This window comes from Mytilus californianus, unplaced genomic scaffold, assembly GCF_021869535.1.
Source record: "Mytilus californianus isolate M0D057914Y unplaced genomic scaffold, xbMytCali1.0.p SCAF_90, whole genome shotgun sequence".
NCBI classification, from domain to species: Eukaryota; Metazoa; Mollusca; class Bivalvia; order Mytilida; family Mytilidae; genus Mytilus; species Mytilus californianus.
In genome coordinates, this window is record NW_026262746.1 from 98069 (window position 1) to 118674 (window position 20606).

At 32.0% G+C, this 20606-nt stretch overlaps 1 long non-coding RNA gene across 1 annotated transcript in view; it reads left to right on the top strand.

Moving 5' to 3' along the window:
* The first annotated feature begins 2528 nt into the window (after positions 1-2528).
* The window catches only part of LOC127717220 (uncharacterized), a 92400-nt gene continuing 74322 nt past the window's right edge, over positions 2529-20606 (top strand). The window contains exon 1 of the long non-coding RNA XR_007989147.1: positions 2529-2572. This is a non-coding gene — a long non-coding RNA (uncharacterized LOC127717220). The remainder of the gene's footprint in view (positions 2573-20606) is intronic.

The following is a 20606-nucleotide window of genomic DNA, read 5'->3' on the forward strand; positions in this document are numbered from 1 at the left end:
TGGTTGTTTTCTTATATGCAATGAAATGTTATATGAAATTTTGTCTATAGTAATGGACAGGACAAACCTTTACTCATGCCAAGTATTTCTTTATTTGAAACATAGATAAATTCAAATTAGGACAAAAATTGGTCTTTTCAGACTTTTACACTTTTGTAGTGATAACACCTACACTTACTTAAATACTCTGAAAAGCACGTGGGAAGATCATGCAATTTACACATATCGATATATATATATATATATATATATATATATATATTTATATATATGACATATCTTACATCATTAATCAAATACTTTTAAAGATTTGTGATTTGGTAAAACTTGATCACATGTACACTTGTATTTACTCAGTTTGCACGCCAATATTGTCAGAAAAGTAGCTTTTCGTAGGTCATATTGCACAGGCCATACATCATGTTTCTAAAAATACAATCTTGAAATCTCCAAATGACACTGATGTTGTTTGAAGAGCCTATAAATATAGAAACGATCCTTGTTCGCTTATATGTCCTTTGAATAAAATTATCTTAAAATGTTATCAATTACTCTATAATTAGATTGTTTTTTTGATATTGTTGTTTTCGGTAACACCATTAATTATGTTATAAATAAATTAAAAAACATAGCTAAAATATGTATTCCTTTACAGTTATGAAAGTTACAGAAAAGAAGACACTCAAATTTACAAAGACAAAGAAAAAAAAACCAAACAAACAAGTAGGAGATTCCAAAACCATACATACAACGCATCCATAGATTTGAGTAATTTTCAACATAGTTTTTGGAATCGCAAGTTTCATATAAATATCATTAGCATTTGCATGTGCTCACTATTTCGTACTACAAGATGTGTATAAAAAGATTAATTTTTTTCACATTTCTGTAGAAAAATCAAAATTATGCGATCTTTGGCTATTAAATATATGTAATTTAGAAATAAAACTTATTGAACGAATACTTTAAGCTTAAACAACCTACTGTTACAAATACTTTTTTTTGTAGGTCGAAAACGGGGCTCGGTGCGCCTCCTCCTTTACTTGCCGTTTAAAGTCTATTTTACATTAACTTTCTTTGCTTTCGTGCTAGCTAGACGGAGATAAGGTTACTTCTGTGGTTGAAGTATATGCGTTTCTAGTTTTACAGGTTGTTCAAATGTATCAATAGTTTTTGTACATTTTAATGAGACTATTGAATGTCTTATTGTAGTATTTGTAAGATTCCGCATGTTTTGGCAGTTCGTGGTTTCTTGATATTATATCGCATACATGTTCTTTGATGTTAAGAATTGCGACATTTAAGTATTTCTTCTAGTCTGGTGCTATGGGGTATTCTTTCAATTGCAAAGAAGTTTGTGCGTATTTCCATGAAGCAGGCCACATGATGAATTTAAGGTTATGAAAAGCAATCAGAATAAAGCTTAAGATTTATTAAGCGTGTATGAATTTGTGCCATACATTAATGCACACCATATCTCTTCCACCGTTTCCTTGTTGTGTCTAGCGTACTAAATTACAAGCCTGGCATCTGCGATGAGTTTTTACAACCATTGGGTCGATTTTGCTGCTGGTAAACGTTTCGTCCCCAAGGTTTTCACTAGCCCAATAGTCGGTATTTTTGTGTTGACACGAAATATCATTCATGTGATAATTTCTTTTAAATTTAATGCAGATAAAATTTTACACCATTCGAAACACTAAGAGTTTTCTTACCTGAGTCATAAAGTGCCTAAGCTGTTTTTTCTTCAGCTTTTCAGAAATCCTGGTATTTAATGCTCTTCACCTTTGTATATAATTTGGCCTTAAAACTGGTTTAATTCGAACGCTACTGATGAGTCTTATGAAACTGAAACGCAAGTCTGGCGTAAAATTATAAGCTTAGTTAGTATCTTTGATAATTTTTTACTACAGTTGCGTTGATACCACTGCAGGTGGATGGCAGGGTATTACCACATTATATTCAGCATTGTTTTGTTGAAACGAATTATTGTTGATCTGTTCATTTTCTGTAAGTTTAAGGCTTACGGCGTTTTGGACTACTCGAAACATTCATAGATTTCTAAACCCAGACACGTATTGCCTTAGTCATATTTCGCAAAACCCTGGGTATATTTGTATTGTTTTCAACCATTTGGTCGACGCTCCTGCTGGTAAACACTTCGTCCCCGAGTGTATCAGCATTAAAGTAGTCAACATTGTTTTGCAAATTACTATGTTATTGGTGAATAAATTTACTGCTTATAAAATTCTTATTCGAAACATATATAATTCGTTGCATGTAGCCTATTTAATAATATTTTTAGTGAAGATTAATTCCAGAAAGTACTTTTAAAAGTAATTATTTTTCTCCTTGTACGCATGAATAGCTAAACAGAATTGACAAAATTGTAAATATTTTCGTTTAAATAATATGTCGATGTGAAAAATAAACATTTTGAAAATGATATTTAGTTTCACTTGAAATTATTCAATTGTGGAGGTTTAAATATACATATAGAAAGATTCATTTTCATACTACATGTCTTGTTGGGTAAATAGTCAAGTGGAAAAGTGAGTTTATTCGCTTTAAGGTAAGTTCACACTGTGCTTACTTTTAGTATAAAAGACATTAACAACTTAAATTATATTTTGCCAACAGTAAAATAATTGACATAATTAAATATATTTTTTTTCTTTTTAAGCTTTTCCATCAATTGCTTGCTCGATGTCTTCAACAAGTCCAAGCTCCTTGTGAAGAATAAATCTAATTTGCAATTCTATTATATTAATAAATTATAAAACATCAATCTAATAGAGGTTTCTTTACATTAACTAAGAATTTAATCTCTTCTAACTTTTTATGTATAATACATTCGTTTTGTAAATTCTCTAATGAATAGACAAAATACATCAAGTCCTTTCATTTTCTGATCAGATACATAGTAGGATTTATAAATTGAATATCCAATAATAGTTATTAGATAGTTAAAGCCAAAGTAATATTTTATCTGATATTTTATAGCCAAAAAAAAAAAAGATCTTTTAACGTGATAGCTTTTCCTATGTTATTTGTCTCCAAAAATTGTTTAAAAAGGAACATGATATAAAATAATGATGATAATCTTCTTCAGTAAAGCATTTGTTACATAAATATTTGTCTGTTACCTTCCATCTAAACAATAACTTTTTAGTAGGTTATATACTCTGTAAACGTTTCCATGGATACATCTTCAATTTATTTTTTTCTAAATAGTAAAAAATAAAGCTGTACAATGGTTTCAAATGAAATTCTGTTTGTAATGGTAATAAATTTAACCATAATACATTTATACCAAACGGTTTCACAACTTTGTTCTTTTCTTATCTGTTATATAATAACTTATTTGGCAAAAAAGAAATGTCAATATAGTTACCACTTATTGACAAACATTCAAACATTGTCTTTTTACATTGCCTCTACTTCTCGTAGAATTCTCTGATCTAAGACATTGTAACCAATCTTTTGGAATTGCGTTTTTTAAGGATGTCAACTCAGCTACCCAGTTGAAATTATTTTTTTTTTTTGCAAAATAACATTCGTGAAATTTCCCCATTTTCATCTAAAATGCCATTCATATTAATCAAATTACCGTTTATCCAATTTTTGAAAAATAGACATTTGTTATCAAATTTAATGTATTTATTTCCCCAAATAATTTATTTTCTAATTTTGTAAAAGGTTTTTGGTTTATCTGTCTGTCCTCCTACTTTCATCCAGCTTTTTAATACATTTTTATGAAATTTTGGAATATTTGGTAGATATCTATCAACTTTATTATAATCCATATTCATATCAACTACTAGGCAAATGTTTTCCTAAGCCTTGTAAATATTTTAAAGGTATAAGTTGCCATCTGGCAATATCTGTATTTAAGAATCTACCTATTCATGATGCTTTTAGTGATTCATCACATTCATACTAAAATATTAAATATATTAGAGGTGTAATGCCACCATTGATTTTCTCCTTTTAGTCCTTGTTAAATTTACACTTTCCAAAACAACGTGCAGAATTATTCTTTGTGTCAAGTAAAGAAATACTTGGCATTAGTAAAACTTTATCTTGTCCAGGCTATCGTTTCACAAAAAATCGCACGGCAATCTTAGATCTTACGTCGGTCGTACGTCAAATCGTAAGTTTTTTACCGTTTCATAAACAATCGTAAGTAGAATTTTAGTTTGATCGTAAACTTACGAGTGTTAGTAGGCAGTAGTAAGTCAAATCGTAGTGATTTAACCTGTTGACATTTGGATCATTTTGTTAAAATCAACAATATTACATTATCTAACAGAAAATTAAGACACATTGGATGAACAGAATACATGAATTCATGCTATTTTGTCCAAATCATACGTAACTAAAATTTTGAATTCCTGAAATAAACGTAAATTTACCATTCCTGCATTTGAGTTTATTTTAATTTAACAAAAATGGACACTTTGCTTCCAAAAATCCAAAGATTTGACCATAAAAACTTAGAAGTAATCGAACATTGTCGAACTAGCACAGCTCAAAAGGGACTTTTAATTTACACATTTCGATTATTTCAAAACGAATAACAATCCAGAAAGAGTTGAGAAAACAATAATTTATATACATGAATGTAATGGTAGAGTTGTATATGCCCTGAATCCATATGTTCGATATAATTACACCAGCTGCCATGCGCTCTATCAGGTTCGCAGTTGTTTTAGGTATAAAATGTATGCTTCAACCCCGTACTCAATACCTGCTTTGTTCTTTTCGATTAAAACATTTCTATAATTCTAGGATAATTTGAAAAATATGATATTTCACTTTGTCATTATGTGATTGTTTATGTTAATTTCATTTTCAAATTTAGAATGTTGAAGGTATAAAAAACTGAAATTTTAAAATCCTAAATATGTTTTCTTCAGTTTCAAATTTTTGTTAAGGTAACGAGATTCTTATTTTTTAGCATTTAAATGGATGGAAGGAAACATTGGAATATCTCTATTTTTTTCAAGTTCCCACTTTATTGAAAGGAAATAAATTCAAGACCCCACTTTCAAAGACATAAAATGTTCACACACCCCTCCTCATTTCTCAATACTTTTGTATTATTATTATTATTATTATTATTATTATTATTATTATTATTATTATTATTATTATTATTATTATTATTATTATTAATATTTTTTTTGTATTTGGATATGCTAAATATGGTATCATTGTCACTAACCACACCTTCATTCCATTATAGCTTCAGATAAAAATACTCTCCTTGAAGAATATGTTGAAACTTAGAATTTGTGATCTTAAGAATTGATCCGAGCGAAAATCATTTTCTTTGTGTCAAAATATTACATTTGCTTTATTGTATGGGGAGCGCATGGTAGGTTGTGCGTCTCTTGATTATGCATCTCTAGGTCATAAAGGGAAAATAGTACACTGTATTCATCAACAGCAATGATTTTTGCATGTTTGAAATAGAGTTGCTCAAATCTTTTGAAAACATTTCGATGCATCCCCCACCATTTGAAGTATAAAAAAGAAGTTGGATGCTCCCTCTCCCCAATCAAAGTGAAGCAGATAATTTCCAAAGGCAGTCCCTAATTTCTCCCTCTTTGTAATTGTAGTAGTTATATTAGCTCGAACTCATATTCATTTCGCTATTATTCGTGTATGTTTTCAATTATTAAAAAAAATGTTGTTCTTCTCGATTTATCCTTTTAAATGTTCCTATACATATGGTTTTGGTTTTGTCAAAAATAAATTCGATAATTATGTACAATTTAATTACAATTTTAAGACAGTTCTTAGCATCGTCGATCATTGTACTTCCATGCATAAAAAAACCACATTGATAGGAACATCAACAAATTACAAACAATGATATCAACAAATAATCTTATTAATTGCATCCAAATATTTAGTTACATTACTTGGCAGGAAATTGTACATTGGCAATATTTCATGCTGACAATGTCAATTCTTCAACGTATGTCGGCAAGTATAAATGCAATTTTTTTAAAAAAGATAGCATATGGGATAGGGCAGAAATTTTCCCTTAAAATAAACCTCCAACAGACCCATAATGATGTTATAACAAGGAATCTTTACCGTGCAGAGTGTGGAAATCGTATGCATAGGGGATCGTTTTCAATATAATGGAATTTGATGCGACTGTCATACAAGTGAGAGGTTTAGCTAGCTATAAAACCAGGTTGAAGCCACAATTTTCTACATAAGAAAATGCCTGTACCAAGTCAGGAATATGACAGTTGTAATCCATTCGTTTGATGTGCTTGAGCTTTTGATTTTGCCATTTGTTTAGGGACTTTCCGTTTTTAATTTTCCTCGGAGTTCAGTATTTTTGTGATTTTATTTTTTTCCATACTGAGCAAACGTGGCTGCGTACTTATGCATCCAGCACATACGAACGGACGACCATTTCAGGGAAGGTTTTACGTCGTGACGAGAGAGGATCAGGCAGTATAATTTGTATCTATACTAGTCAATTCATTGAGGGTTAAAAGACAGAACGTATAGTAGTTCATATACGACAATTGATACGACATAAATGCCACGAGCAGTGTTAAAAGGCTAGTGAACGCTGTAGTTGAACTATTTAGACAACTCGTCCACCGAGGCCCCTATAAAGTTACAAAATTCTCTTGAATACTAATTTTTTGTCAATAGTTTTGTTTGTTGATAGTATTGAGAATTTTGTCTATCTTTGACATTTCCCTTCGAGTAGTATATTTACCACATGTATCTACTAGCATCTGTACAATTCGAAAACTCTCACAATTAGGATATAAAAACACTTCCCAACAATTGTTTAACAAATATGCAAATTAACAAAGATACGGGTATTGGTGTCCTATGGACACATATTCTTGCAATTTATTTATTTAACATTAATGTTTTAGCCACAAATTGCTGACTGGTCATCTAATGAAAAAAAAGTTATATGAGGGTCTGACTGAAGTTGACAGAATAGAGAATATAAGGGGTTAACATTAAAGAAAATGGATTAAAAAATAAAGAACCGAGAAAAATAGGCCAAAATTATAAGGATAGAGAATAATGTGCCAAATTTATAAAGAATATAGAAAAATGGTTAAAAAAAATAAAGAATACAGATTAGAAGGCAACCCCACCAAGATCCTCTTATATTCTTGATATCTCTTTCTTTAGTTACATTAAATTGACGGCTATAGCGCGCTCCTTAATTGAGACAAAGGGGGTTTTGGGGGTGTGTATAAGCGGGATTTAAGATTCGCCCTTTATAGATACACAAATGCAAAATTTCAAATTGATTTTCGTCATGACTTAAAAGAATTGGAAATTTGGGAAAACTACAACCCCCAGATACAAAAAAAAAAAAATAAAAAAATACGTAGACACTTATGCTTTTAATTTTTTTTTAATCTCCTGTTGACCATTATATTTTTGGATGACACAGTAGCAAATGCATAGCATATCATTATAAAATATGAAATGAAAATATGCATATACTTTTTACATGTCCAAGTCTAAATGTTGTCTTGCCAAAAGGTAGATTCCTCTTTTAAAACAAAAGGCTAGACACGCATCAGAAACTATCACAATGCTTAATGAATATTATACCAGTTCATAATTAACATTTGAAGATACGAATAATTTCATGTAAACAATTAAGAAATTCATATTGATTTGGATTCAAAACATTCCGAAATGCCGAAGTCCCAATGAATGTGTCTTGGTTTTGTTTTATGATTTCATCATTCTTCAACATTATCAAAAACAGACCGTGATTGCCAAAAAAAAAAAACAAAAACAAAACCACCACCAGCCAATGTTTTTCTAATAAAACCAAAGCAAAATATATCTTAAACCTTTTTTTTCGACCCTTTTTCGTTTGCAACCGGATGTAACGTACTATGATTTGGTGGTATGACAAAAAGAAAAATATCAAATGCGAATTTGACAGGTTTGAATTAAGATATTAAAATGACAACAATAACCTTAATCTTAAAAACAAAATGAGGGTAGTGAAATATTAACTGGACCATTGGCCAAAAAATAAATGTAAACAAAAAAGAAATCTTGTTTATGCTAACATTATGTCTAGATTCAGAAAATGGTACAGTTCATATACAATCATAAGCTCTTCGACGGTTTCGGTTCTTATACTTCGCTAGGATGAAATTCTTCGAATCGTAATCGAAGTTATATAATTCTTTCAATTTATTGCTCGGAATAGTGAATATACTAATATATTAGAGTAATCGATATTTTCATCAATCGTCATTTGTAACAATTTAAATATCAAACTCAAATATTTCCCCATCTCAGCTCAGCTATCCAGTTAAAGTCAAATTCATTTCCTGTCGCAGGGTATCTGAGTTCCTCCCCTTTAGAGATTGATACACATCTAAAACAAACTGATCCTGATGATAGTTCTTTCGTTATGAGTACACAGAGTCTTTATCACTTTTACTCACTATCAAATCAGAAGTCACAGCATAAACGAACTGGTATCGAATGTGTGAAGCAACAAGTTCAACAAGAAATTTGGTATCCGTTTTTAAACAATGTTAAAAAAAGTTTTGCCGTCAATAATTTTGCATTTTTGTAGTTAATGCAAAGTTATCAAATACACCAGATGTAAAGTTGAACACCATATCTGATTTTATTGTAACAATTGGTTAATGTTAATATAACAACCACTACTCACTAATACTTATTGGTAGGAACGAGCCGCTGGAATGGGTAACTTTTTCAAGCATTATAATATATAATAAGGACGAAAAATGTAGATTAAATAATCCAATGTAAGTATCATTAGCTGACCTGTCAAGAATATCCCATGTGATATCGCAATCATTTGCATTGCACTGGTCCTGTCGTAAACTTTTTCAAAGATATTCTACCCTTAAACTACAAATTCAAACTAAAAAAAGAGATTAATTTAGAATGACGTTTATACTTTTTTTCCAATCAATCAACAAACATGGTCACAATGGCTAAACTTTAGACATTGAGGGGATGCATGAATTCTAAAACCCTAAAAGATTTAGGGCCATGAGTAGAGAAAGGTTTAAGAATTCACAGAATGTCAAATTCTACCTAGTTCCTCTTTTCACAAACATGGTGCTCGGTCGTTAATTGTCTGTTTAGTGTTTTGTATTTCTATTATTTGTTGTTTTGGGGACTCGTTTTTGCCATGTCGTTGTCAGTTTTGTTTTATTGAACTATGAGTTAAGATATTTCTTTGGTATCCTCCCGTGGTTAACTACCGCCCTCCTTTACATGATAACTATTATTGAAAATAATACAAATGGTAACAATACTTACGTCAAACACCTACAGAAAATGAATTTACCGCAAGAAAAAATGTCAAGATCATTTTCAGTTATTCAGGACGTGTTCTACCTTGGCCACTACTGGAGACGAACGCTTTGCGTTTGATTCATGAGCGTCTAGAAAATTTCGTACAAATTAGTACATCGATAAAATAGTTGTTTAGGAACTTTCATCAGTGTTAAGTGACAAGTATCAATTTGACATACAATTGTTTTTGCAGATTCATAAGACTTGTTACCATTTATTCGAGCTTAATCTATAGTTTTCAATACACTGATTGATATTGCTTTGATATTCATTTCCTTCCGTGAAAATACTGCTGCTTTTTCAATTCTCCAAAATGATATTTATTTGACAGTTATATGATTATAAACTTCAATGACAATAAAATCTGTTTTCTGGAATAGCGTACAAATTGTAACTAGCTTTAACGATGGAAGTGGCTGTTGACGAAATGCAAACATTAAAACTTGCGATCCCCGCTTTCAGTAAAATCGGGTTTCTACATTTTATATTTTGCGTTATAAATCGCAAATATGAACAATATGTAAAAATCGATTTTTCTCTGTCACTATGATACGTAGTTATATGAGAATAGAATTCATTTCTTCACTTTGCAATGTATATTAATTTTATGTTATTCGCATTCCTTATCATAAAGTATTTAAACCTGTTAAATGAGACACATTAAATCAGCCCCCATTATAAATATTGTAAATACGTCATAAAAACCTCAACTTGATTTAGATGTTTACCTTGTATTAATCTTTGCAAAAAGTCCTTATGTCAATATATATATGATTTTATTTGTGTAATTGTATTAATCGCTGTACTGATTAATCCACACTCCCATAGATTTGTATGTCATGTGTTGCTATTTATAGGCACTTATATATATATAATACGTCTAAATAACAGCCCAACAATGTAAGATCTGTAAATTTGCGGAAGCCGGGATTCGAACTTATGCTACTGAGATATCGTGGCACCAAATCGCCTTGCATTATACCCGGCGCGCTAGACCACTCGACCACCTAGGCTCGAGAAAAATCAAGCTTTCGGTGGCCGGGTGTTACCTTTCCTAGTCAGTTTTTATCTAGCGTCGTAACACAGTATATGACACATAAGGCATGGAGATGGAATATTACAGATCAGCTGAATTATCTATCGTAGAGGATCTTACAAATTAATGTAGGATGCAGTCATAGAAATAATTATATTATAAGTACGTCTGAACTAGTGACAACTCTACGACAGATTTTATCCATCGGATCACCAGTGATGGTGATACAAGGCTGAAAACACATTCTGTATATATATTTCGTCTAAATAACAGATGAACAATGTTAGATCTGTAAATTTGCGGAAGCAAATTTTTGTTCTTCCCTGGCCGGGATTCGAACTCTTGCTACTGAGATATCGTGGCACCAAATCGCCTTGCATTATGCCCGGCGCGCTAGATCACTCGACTACCTAGGCTCGACAAAAATCTAGCTTTCGGTGGCCGGGTCTTACCTTTCCTCGTCAGTTTTTATTAAGCGTCGTAACACATACAGTACATGATATATTAGACACGAAGATGGAATATTACAGATCAGCTGAATTATCTATCGTAGAGGATCATACAAATTAATGTAGGATGCAGTCACAGAAATAATTATATTTTAGGTACGTCTGAACCAGTGACAACTCTACGACAGATTTTATCCATTGATCACAAGTGATGGTGATACAAGGCTGAAAACACATTCTGTATATATAACTCGTCTAAATAACAGCTCAACAATGTTAAATCTGTACATTTGCGGAAGCAAATGTTTGTTCTTTCCTAGCCGGAATTCGAACTCATGCTACTGAGATATCGTGGCACCAAATCGCCTTGCATTATGGCCGGCGCGCTAGATATATATATATATATATCAAAAATGTTCATGACATTTTTGTCCCAACTTGTATATATATATAATATTAAGATGAAGGACGACATATTGCCCTTGCGTATTTCACACAATTCACCAAAATATTTGATTTTGTTTTTTGGGGTAATCAAGATTCGAATCTCTATAATGCAGCTAGCAACACAATACACGTTAAAATAAAATCTTTTTTCTTACGAGTTTTACATAATTCGGAATGTGTACATAACATTGATAATAATATGTGTCAATTATGGTTATTTGCCATTTTTTAACACTTTACCCGAATAAATATCTATAATGATGGTGAAAATTTTATATAAGGAAGTACACCACTAATTCATAGCCCCATTGCTTTCTATGTTAAATTCCTCAATTTCAAGCAGACACAGCTATTTTGTTTCAAGTTCAAATAAAGTGACAATCATTGCATGTCAAAGCAACACTTTATGGTGTCTTGTACTGGAAAAATCAACATACCTTTAATGGCATATAAGAAAGAACTGGTTCCCGGAACTTCGGATGTACCAAAACAGGTACTTCAGATATGACATACAGGCAAAAAGTACCCTCTTTATAAAATTTGGTGCAGTTTTTTTAACATTCAAAATTATAAGTAAAAAAGTGTTCTACAATAATCACCAGTCATTCAGCTTTCATTTAATACCAACAATACCTAAATATTCTACATATTTTGAAAGTTACACTCATGCGTAGGAACTATTTTGTGTTAAATATGTACTACTTTCTGGTATGTGCTTTCTGGCCGGGCCGAATTAGTGGTGTTACACCTATAACAGAACCAAACTTGCTATACTGACTTCAGCATCACTTTATTTCATTCTATGATCTATTTCAAGCAATAAAAAACACATAAGGCTTAAGTCCAAATACTATTTTACTAATTTTAAGCTCAAATTGGACTGGTAGTAACATATAGGTTATTCAAAGAAAACTGCATATGGATATTATAAATGGCCAATATACTTATTTTATTCTCAATATCATTGTTGTATTTAATAATTTCTGTTAGGAAACAATGTGCTTACCAATAGTCATATTCCACCAGAGTTTGTTCATTTAATAAAAATAAATTAGACCAAACCTAAGACATAATTGAGAAAATTGTCCCCCCTTTTTTCTTCAAATTTGAAAAGGGACATGTTTGGTATAAACCATACTTCTGTGGTACAACATAGATTATAAAGAGCAATTTATATATTTTCAGCTGGATAACTTGCTAAACTGGTTCAAAATTGCATGAACAGTGAGATTTTGGAATTCTTATATGAGTATATACCAATTGCCTAGGTTGTAAAAGGCTATCATAAGAAAACCAATAAAACTTGAAAAATCATAGGATTATTTGACCAAGAGATATTTTTTTACCATAAACAAGTCATTATATACATGTTTTATTGATTGCAATCCCAAATAATGCAAAAATAAGAATTTGGAGTCAAGTCTTAACTGCATGCATGTTGTGTGACCATAAAAGGCTAAAATACCTGATTATGTCAATTTAAGAGCTGAAATTTCCCATAAACAGAATTGTTCATCCAAAAAAGATGATTAAACATGTTTACTTACATCAAATATGACTTATTTTCATTGGAATAGGTACAACTTCTAAAAATTGAATTTCTGATGATTCTCTGTAATAGGAAGTACACCACTAATTCATAGCCCCATTGCTTTCTATGTTAAATTCCTCAATTTCAAGCAGACACAGCTACTTTGTTTCAAGTTCAAATAAAGTGACAATCATTGCATGTCAAAGCAACACTTTATGGTGTCTTGTACTGGAAAAATCAACATACCTTTAATGGCATATAAGAAAGAACTGGTTCCCGGAACTTCGGATGTACCAAAACAGGTACTTCAGATCTGACATACAGGCAAAAAGTACCCTCTTCATAAAATTTGGTGCAGTTTTTTTAACATTCAAAATTATAAGTAAAAAAGTGTTCTACAATAATCACCAGTCATTCAGCTTTCATTTGATACCAACAATACATAAATATTCTACATATTTTGAAAGTTACACTCATGCGTAGGAACTATTTTGTGTTAAATATGTACTACTTTCTGGTATGTGCTTTCTGGCCGGGCCGAATTAGTGGTGTTACACCATAAATGTGGTACTCGTTATTCCGAAATTAGGTAATTGTAACACGTATACATTAGATGTTCAACAAATCCACTCTTTCACAAATTTAAAATTTGACTTAGGACGCTGAAAGTGTTTAATCGCTTAAATTGACATAAGAAATCGCACGCATGTAATAAAGCTTCAAGATCATTGAATTTTATAAAAGGAAATTAGTCTTAAAAATTAGATTCCTATTGCAAATATATTCCAAACGTTGATTATGTAATAATTGGAATAAATTTGAAGATATGTAATATCATATCTGTTTACACAATGGTTCTCTTAAACACCTTAATCATCATTCACCTTAGTAAATGGAAAATAATACCTGTTTCTGTTAATACTACAAGCTATTGAAAGACATGTAGGCCTTACAATATTTTCTTTGCTTGTCGGTGAACAAACCAATTGGTTGATAGTTGTCTCATTCATATCATTGGCATCAAATTATATCTCCCTTCTTTTATTTTGAATAAGTCTGGCACTGCCAGTGGCCGCTTGCAACGAATAACAATGCTAATAAATTAATGTTTCTGTATACCTAAAACCAAATATCAACACTTATCCTTACTGTAAACACCAAACAGTCTAAACTGTTTTAAAATGTACGTTTTTGTTTCAAACTCTCCGTTCATTTTCTCCTGGTATTGGGATTGATTTGTTACTTGAAGTGAAAATGAAATATTTGAGGGTTTATTTGGCAGTTATATTTTTCAAATAAATGATTAGATTTTATTTAAGACAATGCTTGTTACATTCAATTATACATTGTATAGCCAACCCGATAAGTATGAATGTAAGAACATACTGGTGTCAATAAAACAGCAACCCTAAATAAGAAGATGTGGTATGAGTGCCAATGAGACAACCCTCCATCCAAGTCGAAATGTGTAAAAAGTAAACAATTATAGGTCAATGTACGGCCTTTAACAAGGGACCTTGGCTCACACCGAACAGCATGCTATAAAGGGCCCAAAAATATCTGGTGTAAAACAGGATGGCACAATATAAATACAATATTAATAAAAAAGGGGGCAGATGTCAAACAATATCAGCAAGACAACTATAATCTAGGAAAACATGGCGTTAAATAAAATAACGTACACAGGTAAATTTAAATACTAGTATTATAATTTTGTTGAAAGGAGAACTGGAGTACGAAAATATTTTTTGCAAAATAAATAAATTTGTTGTTTATAGTACGAGAACAGAAGTGAAAATTTATCATCATTCTAAATACTTATTTAAGGTGGTACATATTAAAAATAGTGAAACGAGATATATCACAAAATAAGTAAACATTGAATAACAAAAATGCTTTACAAATTGTGTCAACAGGTCAAATTGACACGAAAGTACGATCTGAGAGTACTCGCAGTTACTGAAAGCTAATTAGAAATAAAAAAAAAACAAACAATAAATAATAAAAAAAAACATGTATCATAGACTTAAATCAACTAAAACACATCCCACGGATTTATTGTTTTAACGCCATGGACAGTCAAATAAGACATGACTTTTGCAATGTCAGATTAAAAGTATCGACAGGCAGTAGGACTATTAGGATGGGACCTTATAATAAATATGTATAATGTTATATATTTATAAAGCAATCTCTGTATAGAAAATGAACGTGAATGTGTATTTATGCATCCAAAAATCATTCGGAAAGAATACAAATTTAGTTATGTTTTAATTTGAGTTGATGACCAAATCGTTATTTGTGTCAATGTAAACATTATTCAAAGATTTTATTACAACATTGATAGGTATCAGACATAAAGGGTTTATAATATTCCAAGTAATCACAAAAACAGGGCTTAAAAGCCTGACTCGCAGGACATTCAAATTTATTGGTAACAAGGGGTGTCGTACTAGCACTCGAATTGGGTTTATTACCTCTTTCATCATGCTTCTTGAGTCTAAAACAATCAGCCATCACGTGACCATTTTTCTTGCAATAAGCACAAGTCAGTGACTTCTTCTCAAAAGGATCAAATTTTGGACTAGACTTATTATTACTAGATTGACTCTTATTCTATTGAACACTTACTGGCTTACTGTCAGTATGCTCAGTACTTTGATTTTTGTAATTTCCGCTCGAAATATTAAAATTTTGACCTTTGAAACTTCTTTAATGCGAAAGGGTATAATTATAGGACATAACAGATGCATCTTGCAATGTCTCAACAGTTTTGTCATCAAAATGTGTTTTTTGTTTAAATGAACACACTGCTTGAACTCTAGTCCCTTTGATTTTTTATCGCAGGAAATAAAATTGAAAACTTTTGTATTTTCTTATAAAATCTTTTTCCAGATGTGCAAAAGAAAACCACTGATGTTTGTGATGATGTTAATGTAGGCGATGTTTCTCCAATTAAGCAACATCATTACCGGCTCATTTACCTAAATCTTGATTTTATGAGACAAGAAATTAGATATATGCTTGATATTGATAAAACCTTTCGTTTTGTGACTGATTTCAGGAAAGTAAATTCAGTTTCAAAACCTCATTCCTATCCGATTTCAAGGATAGAAGATTGCATTGATAATATTGGGCAAGCAAACTTTGTGCGCAAATTTTATCTATTGAAAGGTTATTGGCAGGTATCCCTAACACAGATAGCGCGTGAAATATCAGCTTTTGTCATACAATATGGTTTATTTCAGTTACTGTCATGCCGTTTGCTATGAAAAGTGCTCCAGCTACATTTCAAAGAATGATCAGCAATGTTATAAAAGATTTAGACTGTTGTTATGCTTTTATTGATGATCTTTTTTTATGTAGTGCTAGCTGGGAGGAGCATTTAAAACATTTATATGATACTCTAGATAGATTGTCACAATCTAATTTGACTGTTAATCTAGGTAGAGGTGAATTTTGTCTAACCACTGTTATGTAGGACATATAGTTGGCTGAGGTCAAGTAACCCCTATTATGTCTAAAGAGGATGCAATTAACAAATTTCCTCCTCCTACAAATAAAAAACAACTTATGAAATATTTAGGCATGATTGGATTTTACAAGAAATTCTGTTCAAATGTTGCTACTGTTGTTCAATCATTGACTTATCTTTTACGGAAAGATTATAAATTGATATGGAGTGATAATTGTCAAAACGCTTTTGAAAATAGTAAAAAAGTCCTGTTCTGGTCACACCAAACGTTGAAAAACAATTCAAACTTGCCGTTGACGCCAGTGATATTGGTGAGGGTGCCGTATTATAACAAGAAACAGATGATAATCATGATAATGTTGAGAAACCTATTTCAGATTTTTCCAAGAAATTGGATAACATCAGAAAAATTATTAAACTTTTGAAAAAGAGTGTTTTGTTCTATTGTTTGCACTGCAACATTTTGATGTATATTTAAATCCCAATATGCATCCTATTCTTGTTTATACTGATCATATTCCTCTCACCTTCTTACAAAAAATGAGAAACAAAAACCAGTGGTTGACTAGGTGAAGTTTATTGTTACAGAAATACGATGTAATTGTAAAACATGATAAAGGTAAAGATAATGTAATATCAGATGCTTTATTTAGATCTTATCAAAACACTGTATATATACTATATATTTTTGTATATTTTGTTCATGCAAGTTTTCGTTACACTCAAACTGTTTTTAAGGGGGGGGTGGGAGGGGGGGGGGGGATGATGGGGGTAGGGGGTTATGATATTGAAAGTAATGTGTTTATTTATCTTTGTATTTTATGTTTTATGTGGCCTTATAAGTTTTTTACAGAATAATGTGATAATTTCGCAGTTTAGAAATCTCTTAAACAATTGATACTGATGGCATGATTAGAACTTATTTACTTACATAACGATTCCAGAATGATAGTAATCGACAATGCGTAACTTAAACTTCCCTGAGTGTTCTAGAAGTTTCCCTTCTTTAGTTTTCTATGAGTTTCCCCTCTACAGTATTACAAAAATTTCCGTGATAACTAGATATACAGACACCGAAATTATATTTATCAGATATTAATATGCTTGGATTCTCAAAAGATCTCTGGAGTACTTGGCTTGACACTTGTATTTACTTTATCTTCATCATACTAGATTGTGAACATATTGGACACATTTCGTCAAAGTTAAGAGGAGAATTCCGGATAAAGAAAAGACAAGGGATTGGGAATATTTTAACAGTTAAGTTGACAGTTCAATTTGTATAATATTTCTTGTAAACTTGTGTATAATAAATTTTTTTAAAATTTTATAAATGATTTGTGTCTTTTGTTGGCTACAATTCAAAGGTGATTTCTGGCCGTAACAGTGTTCTAGTGTTCGGTGACCCATATTGGCTCACGTTATGCACGTTTCGTCTTAACGGACAAATAGAATAAAAGGCTAATTGCCAATCCAATCAAAGTTCTCCAACTAATATTCTTTTTTAAAACGTTCTATCGTATTACTGTAAAAATACACATTGCAAGAAAAACACATACATTTCAGACAAATAGAAATACCTGAAGAGCGAACATTGTCAATTTGAGTTAGATATTCTTTTTAAGGATGTTATTTTTAAACATTTCCCATAGAAATTTAATCACTTTTAAAAAAAAATATTTCACTCTAGCACAGTATCACAACTTCACGTATTTATATCTATACATATCCCAACTCGATTGTTAAGCCCGTGTGTGTAGTGAAGTCATAGATTTTGACGAACGTAATCAATACATCACTTGTAAATTATTCAGAAAGGGATTTCGTTACCATAAATTACTGAAACCTTTTACTTAATTCTTTCATAGTTACAAGGATTTCATTACTATATTTTGCTGTACCTATCAATATTTTGTGAATTGAGGCTGTAAGGATGTTGCTTAATTGGAGAAACATCGCCTACATTAACATCATCACAAACATCAGTGGTTTTCTTTGGCACATCTGGAAAAAGATTTTATAAGAAAATACAAAAGTTTTCAATTTTATTTCCTGCGATAAAAAATCAAAGGGACTAGAGTTCAAGCAGTGTGTTCATTTAAACTAAAAACACATTTTGATGACAAAACTGTTGAGACATTGCAAGATGCATGTGTTATGTCCTATAATTATACCCTTTCGCATTAAAGAAGTTTCAAAGGTCAAAATTTTAATATTTCGAGCGGAAATTACAAAAATCAAAGTACTGAGCATACTGACAGTAAGCCAGTAAGTGTTCAACAGAATAAGAGTCAATCTAGTAATAATAAGTCTAGTCCAAAATTTGATCCTTTTGAGAAGAAGTCACTGACTTGTGCTTATTGCAAGAAAAATGGTCACGTGATGGCTGATTGTTTTAGACTCAAGAAGCATAATGAAAGAGGTAATAAACCCAATTCGAGTGCTAGTACGACACCCCTTGTTACCAATAAGTTTGAATGTCCTGCGAGTCAGGCTTTTAAGCCAAATTTTTGTGATTACATGGAATATTATAAACCCTTTATGTCTGATGGGTTTGTTTTTATTGTTAATAAGACTACATTTCAGCCTATTACGATTTTACGGGACACGGGAGCTTCTCAGACTTTGTTGTTAGAAGGTATGTTGCCTTTGTCAGAGGAGACCTTCGTTTGTGCGTCCGTTTTGTTACAAGGTGTGGTGTTAGGTTCTATAGATGTTCCCCTCCATCGTATTTATTTGACGTCAAATTTAACTACTGGACCAGTTGTTGTGGGTGTCCGTCCTAATCTCCCTGTTGGGGGTGTTTGATTATTGCTAGGAAATGATCTAGCTAGGGAACTATGTCCAGCTTGTGTTGATAGTGGGGCTATGTAAAGAAACCAACAAAATGAGGATTTACAAGAAGACCAGTATGATTATATGGAGCTTTCTGACACTTTCATTGCCGATATTGCAGGTTCCTGTAGTTCAGAAAAGAAAGTCCATAATAAAACCACCTAGTTCTACCAAGCATGTAATGATGCCATGGCCAGATGTTAACAGCCATTCATTAGACAGAAACAAATTGTGGAAGAACAAAATAAAGACCCTAAGGTTCATCAACTTCGCAAAGGGGCTCAACCACAGGAGGAGGTAAACAAAGTGGTCGAATGCTACTACCATCAAGACGGCATTTTAATGAAGAAGTGGAGCAAACCTGATGCTATCCCAGAGGAGGAATGGAAAGTGGTATACCAACTGGAGGTGCCTTAAGTCTATAGGCAAGAACTTATTGGTCTTGCCCACGACCCTCCCTTGGCCGGACATTTAGGTATGAGGAAGTCTTGCCTTTAAGTTTTGCAACATTTTTACTGGCCAAGACTGAGATGTGATGTCACAAAATACTGCAAATTATGCCATATATGTCAGGGTGGTGGTAAGCCTAACCAGAAAATACTACCAGCACAACTTCTGCCAATTCCAGCCTTTGAAGGACCATTTGGCAGAGTACTAATTGACTGCGCTGGACCTTTACCAAAGACCAAGACTGGAAATGTATATTTATTGACGATCATGTGTACCTCCACTCGCTTTCCCGAGGCTATTCCTTTCAGGAATATCAAGTTTTTCACGTTATTAGGACTTCCTTAGTCTTTACAGTCCGACCAGGGTTCACATTTCATGTCAGGTTTATTCCAGGAGGTCGTGTACCAGTGCTTATCATCCAGAATCTCAAGGTGCCTTAGAACGTTTTCATCAAACATTGAAGAACATAATTAGAATTGTTTGTCTTCAATTTAACAGGGACTGGGATGGTACAGATCCGAGATTAATCGCAGTCACTGACAGTTATTTCAAAACCAATAACAACTAATAACAAAACCTATTTTAAAGAAAGAGTTTAAACTAACCACCGTCTGAGACAAGGCGATCAGATCTTTGATTGTTTCTGTTTAACTTATTCACATTTTTTAGACTTTTGACGATTAAATGATTATTATATTCTATAGGCGCTGGTCTCCTATACCCCTAGTCAATGTAGAAAAAACAAACACACAGCAATACGCACAGTAAAACTCAGTTTAAACGAAATCCGAGTCCGATGTCAGAATAGGTAACAAAAGAAACTAAGCAAAATGACAATGACACATACATTAACAAAGGACTACTAGCAGTAACTGACATGCCAGCTCCAGAATTCAATTAAACTGATTGAAAGGTTATGTCTTCATCACATGAAAATCAAGCACAATCCCTCCCGTTAGGGGTTTAGTATCATACCATCATAGGATATATGAGAAGAACATAACCCGTATCATGCCA